Source organism: Thamnophis sirtalis, unplaced genomic scaffold (assembly GCF_051295495.1).
Source record: "Thamnophis sirtalis isolate CommonGarterSnake01/CBP01778 unplaced genomic scaffold, rThaSir2_p1.2 scaffold_2, whole genome shotgun sequence".
Taxonomy (NCBI): Eukaryota; Metazoa; Chordata; class Lepidosauria; order Squamata; family Natricidae; genus Thamnophis; species Thamnophis sirtalis.
The window spans coordinates 120,107,619-120,113,940 of NW_028261382.1; positions in this window are offsets into that span (position 1 = coordinate 120,107,619).

Below are 6,322 nucleotides of genomic sequence, written 5' to 3' on the forward strand. Positions count from 1 at the left end.
TTTTCTCTTTTTTCTTTTCATTTTTCTTATAAACTGAATAGATTAATGAATTGTAGAGATACACCAAAGTGAGGAGTAGAGGGAAAGAAGAGGGAGAAGTAAAGAGGGAGTGAGAGGGGAATGTAAGGAGGGTGAGATGGAGGGAAGGGGAGAAAGGAATGTTTGAGGGGGAAGGGAAGTAGAAGAGGGGAATGTTGGAGGGGAGAAATGAAAGTTGGAGGGGGAGAAGAAAGGGTGTATGGGGGATTGAAGTGCTATGTTGGTTTTCTATGGTGGAAGATGAGTTGTGTTCATTGATTTTCCCTTTTTTTTAAATGCACAGTATATAAGTGATTGTATAAAATGAAAATGAAAATGAAATAAACAGTTTAAAAAAAAAAAAGAAAGGGTTGTTCGACCCCCAAAGGGGTCCCGATCCACAGGTTGAGAACCACTGTTTTATGGGAACCAAAACATCAAAAGGAGTTAAGCATGGATAATATTTCAATCACTTAGCCTAAGTAATTTTCCATAGTGAGATAAACTATGCAAATGAAAAGTCATGGAGATTAGATCAGAGCTTTTCCAAAAATGGATTTAATGAGAGAACAGAACAAGTAGCAACTGAATTATTAACAGCTGATGGCTGTTTGATAAACAGGACAGAAAATAGAAGAAAAATGGCCGCTGCTTCAAGATACTTCAGTATCTTGATCTAAGGGTAGAAAACCAGGAAGAGAGATTTAACGGTAAAGAAAAGATGATTTTTACCAGTCTTTAAAGATAAAGGTAAAGTTTCCCCTCGCACATATATGCTAGTCATTCCAGTCTCTAGGGGGCAGTGCTCATCCCTGTTTCAAAGCCGAAGAGCCAGCACTGTCCAAAGACCTCTCCGTGGTCATGCTGCTGGCATGACTAAATGCCGAAGGTGCACAGAATGCCGTCATCTTCCCACCAAAGGTGGTCCCTATTTTTCTACTTGCATTTTTACATGCTTTCGAACTGCTAGGGTAGCAGAAATTGGGACATTACGCGGCACTGGGGATTCAAACCACCTAACTGCCAACCTTTCTGATCAACAAGATCAGCATCTTAGCCACTGAACCACCACATCCCTATGTATCAGTCTTTATTCATGTATTATTTAAACACTGTAGAAGTGAAATTTCAAGAATGTAAGGCAGTTGCTCTGTTGGAAGTACTGAATGTAAGTATCACACTTTAAAGAGGATTTAGATAATCTGGAACATTCATAGAAGAGCAAACAGGATGATAAGGAGACTATAAAATCTTAAAACGAGAGATGAAAGAAACTTGGAATGTAAACTAAGAATATAATATCCCTCCTTAAAATCCTGAAAAGACATCATACTTGAAGTCTGTGCTTTATTGTTGGCAGAGAGAGAGAGAGAGGGGGAGGGAGGGAGGGAGGGAGGGAGGGAAGGAGGGAAGGAGGGAGGACAAGAACAGACAGAGCAGTTCAAGAGTAGGACCATTACTCAAAAATGTAGCAATTCTGCCTTGCTGAGTAACTCAGAAATACTTTAATCTGGACTATACATGAAGCAGATGGCAGAATTTCATAGCCTAAGTAACCTTTCTAATGCTAAGATTCTATGTGTCAGAAAGATACAATCATATTAATAACATTTAAGTAGCCATATTAATATTAATGATAATGAAATGTTAATATAAACAAAATATAGTTTGTTTTTATCCTGTCTCACCCAGCATGTTTAGAAATCAAATTGTATATCTCAATTTAATATGAGAAGTGCAAGAAAGGGGAAAATAACTAAAAGGAAAAAAAATAAAGTAGTGGTTTCTGATTTGCTTTCCAGCAATTATACAGATGGGAGGTTGAACAACTTGTCTCGTGGTGTGACTGGAACAATTTGGAACTGAACACACTCAAAACCATAGAAATGGTGGTAGAGTTTAGGAGAAACCCTCCCATATGACCACCTCTTCTAATACTAGACAACATAGCATCAACAATAGAGACCTTCAAATTTCTATCATATCTCAAGACCTAAAATGGACATCTAATATCAAAAATTGCATTAAAAAAGCACAACAAAGAATGTTCTTTCTGCACCAAATCCAGAAGCTCAAACTGCCCAAGGAGCTGCTGATACAGTTCTATAACACCTCTATAACTGTCTGGTTTGGTTCTGAAACCCAACAAGACAGACAAAGATTTCAAAGAATAATCAGAACTACAGAGAAAACAATTACTGCCAACCTGCCTTCCATTGTGGACCTGTACACTGCACGAGTCAAAAAGAGGGCTGTGAAAATATTTACAGACCTTTCACATCCTGGACATAAATTGTTTCAACTCCTACCCTTAAAACAAGGCTTTAGAGCACTGCACACCAAGACAATTAGACACAGCAACAGTTTTCCCCCCACAAACACCATCACTCTGCTAAATAAATAATCCCCTCATCACTGTCAAACCATTAAGGCTGCATTGCTATTACTATTAATCTTCACATCGTCCCTATCACCCATCTCCTCCCACTTATGACTGCAGGACTGTAACTTTCTTCCTTGTATCCTTACTATTTATATTTATATTGATTGTTTCCTAATTGCTTATTTGTACCCTATGACTATCATTAAGTGTTGTACCTTATGATTCTTGATGAATGTATCTTGTCTTTTTATCTACACTGAGAGCATATGTACCAAAGGCAAATTCCTCGTGTGCCCAATCACACTTGGCCAATAAAGTTATTCTATTCTATTCTATTCTATTCTATTCTATTCTATTCTATTCTATTCTATTCTATTCTATTCTATTCTATTCTATTCCATTCCATTCCATTCTATTCTATTCTGTCCTATCCTATCCTATCCTGTCCTATTCTATTCTAAATACAATTATAAATTTATCTTTTATTCTATGGGATCAGAAAAACTTTCTTCTTTCTATTATCTAGTCTGTCTAATTATCGAAACCATAAGTTCATTTTTTGATGTTTCACATGAAAACTTCATATGGAATTCCCAGTCAGCAATAAACATACATATGACATTTTCTCTAATCAAATAAGTCAATTAAGTCATATCGGCAAGTTCCATCATCTTCACTAATCATTCCTCCATTGTGCATAATGCCAAATTCACCCAGAAACTCTAATGTATAAACATAATACATACAGAAATTTTGTATTTTCCTTCCCCCTTGCTTGTTAGCCGCCCTGAGTCTCTCGGGATAGGGCGGCATACAAATGCAATAAACATTATAACAAACATTACAACATTACATAGACTTACATCTCATGTGTTGAATCAAACTGAATTTTTGGGAAGCCCTCAATTAGTCAGGTTTGACTTAAGAAAACCCCTTTTCCTAATTTAGGGAAGATGTTACTTGTGAGTGTAGACAATGCTGAATTAAATAGAGCTGAGGTGAACGTCCCATTTTCTTGTGTCTCTAAAGTGGTACCCATAAAGAAGTTAATGGACTCAGGTGCTTAATTTATATTGAGGGTTTGAGAAGAGGTTTAGGAAGTTTCCTGAGAATATGGTGGTTGCCTATTGCAATAAAAACTTGAATTGCACCAGAATGAACTCTGCTTTCTCACAATTTAATGCAACTCCTTGATTCTCTGGGGGACTTAGAAAGATGATTCTGTGAGACAGAGGAAACATTTGAAGTTGCAGATGGAGGAAGACCCATTTCAAATGCAACTGGTCATTGATAAGACCTCATATTAGAGCCTATGCAGTGGTGATGCAGGAGGTGAGAATGACGTATTTGTCACTCTTGTCATATTTATTGAGTGCCAACAAACAACCCATTTTAACATCACCCATTCCTTCCTTGGGAAGAAGGTTTGCTAAGAACAAGCTGATTGGCCACTGTAAGAATTCTCATGATATTTAGCACATAAAAATCATTTTTTTTCCTACCGGTTCTGTGGTGTGGCTTTGTGGGTGTGGCATGGTTTTTGTGGGCATCATTTTGTGGGCATGGCAGGGGAAGGTTACTGCAAAATCTCCATTCCCTCCCCACCCCACTAACCTGCTTCCCAGCTCAGTTCTCCTGTTCAGGGCAACAAAAGAAGATCAGCTGTGAGGCTGGGAAGCAGCGGGGGCAGGGCCAGCCTATTTGCCGGTTCTCCAAACTACTCAAAATTTCTGCTACCGGTTCTCCAGAACCTGTCAGAACTGGCTGAATACAACCTCTGTTGATGCCTCTTATGGCTGATTAAGGTTTCTGTAAGGTGATGAGGAATTGAATCTGAGCAATTATCAACACCAGTTTGGATGAGGATATGGACCTTTCTTAAGAAGCCATCCCTTGATCCAATCCAACCACAGTCAGCCTTCATTTAGGGACTGCCTTGTTTAGTGACTCTTCACAGTTATCATAGTGATAGAAAAGTAATTTTGCAATCAGTCCTTACATTCATGACCTTTGCAGGTCTGTAAAGCTAAGGAAAGCTGAAGTAAGATTGTAAAACCATGATGTTTTAACTTAATACTGCTTCACTCTAAATTGATTTGTGGATACCACTTGTGATCACTGAATGAGAACCACCTGTATTTTGGACAACTTTAGACCTGTTTCTAGACATCCCTTTTGGGGAATATGGTAGTGAAAGTGGTAACTTTCACCCAGGGGTGAAATCAACTTACCTTTGCTACCGGTTCGCAAATATGAGCACCTTCTGTGCATGTGCACAACCCTCAATTTCCGACGATCAGCTGTGACATACAATTTAAATTAGCTAGAAAACAGGAAATCTGACAATTCTAGCTAATATAAATTGCACGTCACAGCTGATACTCTGAAATACCGGTTCGCCTGAACTGGTAGTAAAAAATAATGCTACAGGTTCGGGTGAACTACTCCGAACCGGTAGCATTTCACCCCTGCTTTCATCCCAACTTCAGAGGACCCTTAGAAGAAGTATATTATCAGTATTACATGAAGTTCAGCATGGAGACTGTACTGACTAAGCTTTGAGATGACGTTTGGCAAAATCAGGACCAATTTTCTTCCTCAGTAAAGAAAAGTAAACATCTACCCAAGTGGAAAAGAATGTCACTTATCAGCAGAATAATTTGAGGATTAGAAATGTTCCTTTTCCTGACACTGATCATTTGAACTTTCAAGGATTTCCACATTGAAAATTTATTTTATTTTAATCACTATATTCTTAGTGCCATAGAAAATTAATTCACATTACATATCTGCAACCTATTACTGAGCATACTGGTAAACAATTTCACCACAATGTTTTGTCTTGAACTATTTTTATATTACCCACTTAAGCGCCTTTCCAGATATGTAACATTCAGGTGTACATTCAACCAGAATTCTGATAATCCCTAACCAGAATATGGGAAATAAATCCAATATATCTGAGCATACTATGTTCAATTAATTATTTAGACACTACTTCACAATATTTTCCTCACCACAATAGCAAGCAAGCAATTCAAATATTTTGAGATAGCATTTTCTTTTATGCTCAATATATGATAGTATAAAACAAGCAAAAAGCAGACATATAAATTCATTCCAACCCTATTAAAATCCTGTACACTTTTAAAAGATTAATTTCACAAACATTCAAAAGAACAAGAATATTTAAAGCAAATAGGGACAATTTGTTTACCAGATACTATCACATGCTTGCTGATAATAAAATAAATTGGGAACAGATATAAGAACATCTCTTTGAAAAAAACTAAGAAGCCATTTGTTTTTCATACCAAACTACTACAATTTTGCACACTTAGTATGTGCAGTTGTATAATAACATGCATAATAAATTGCATTTCCAATTGTTGGCAAAGCACATTTAAACAATACCAAGTCAAGCTAATACAACAAAATCATGTTATAGAATACCCACAGCAAATTTACTACTTTCAAATGGTCTAGTTTAGGGTATCGTTTTCATTTATTGATATCCTGATTTTGCACACATATGTTCCCTAAATAGTAAGATGAATAGCAATCCATCACGATCACTGCATTTGAGAACCATTCTTCCTCCCATTTCATTTGGTAGATGCTGTGCACAATTTTATCTGCCAATGGGTTCCTTGGGTCTCAAAAGTAGGAAATTAGATTCAGGTCTCACCATAAAAAGAGGGATAACACTCCCTAGGCCTAGGGTGATGGGCCCGAATCTAATGGGCTTGATTTACAAGAGATTTTGTTTGTATGTTGAGACAAATTTCTTATTGATTCAAGAGTAGATCACTGGAGATCTTCCGGCAGAGATTACCCATTCCTAAATTAGGGCTGAAGAAAATTTGAATTTCCTGTTTCAAATAGGAAGTTGGACCAGGTAACCCATAAGTCCTCTTCCAA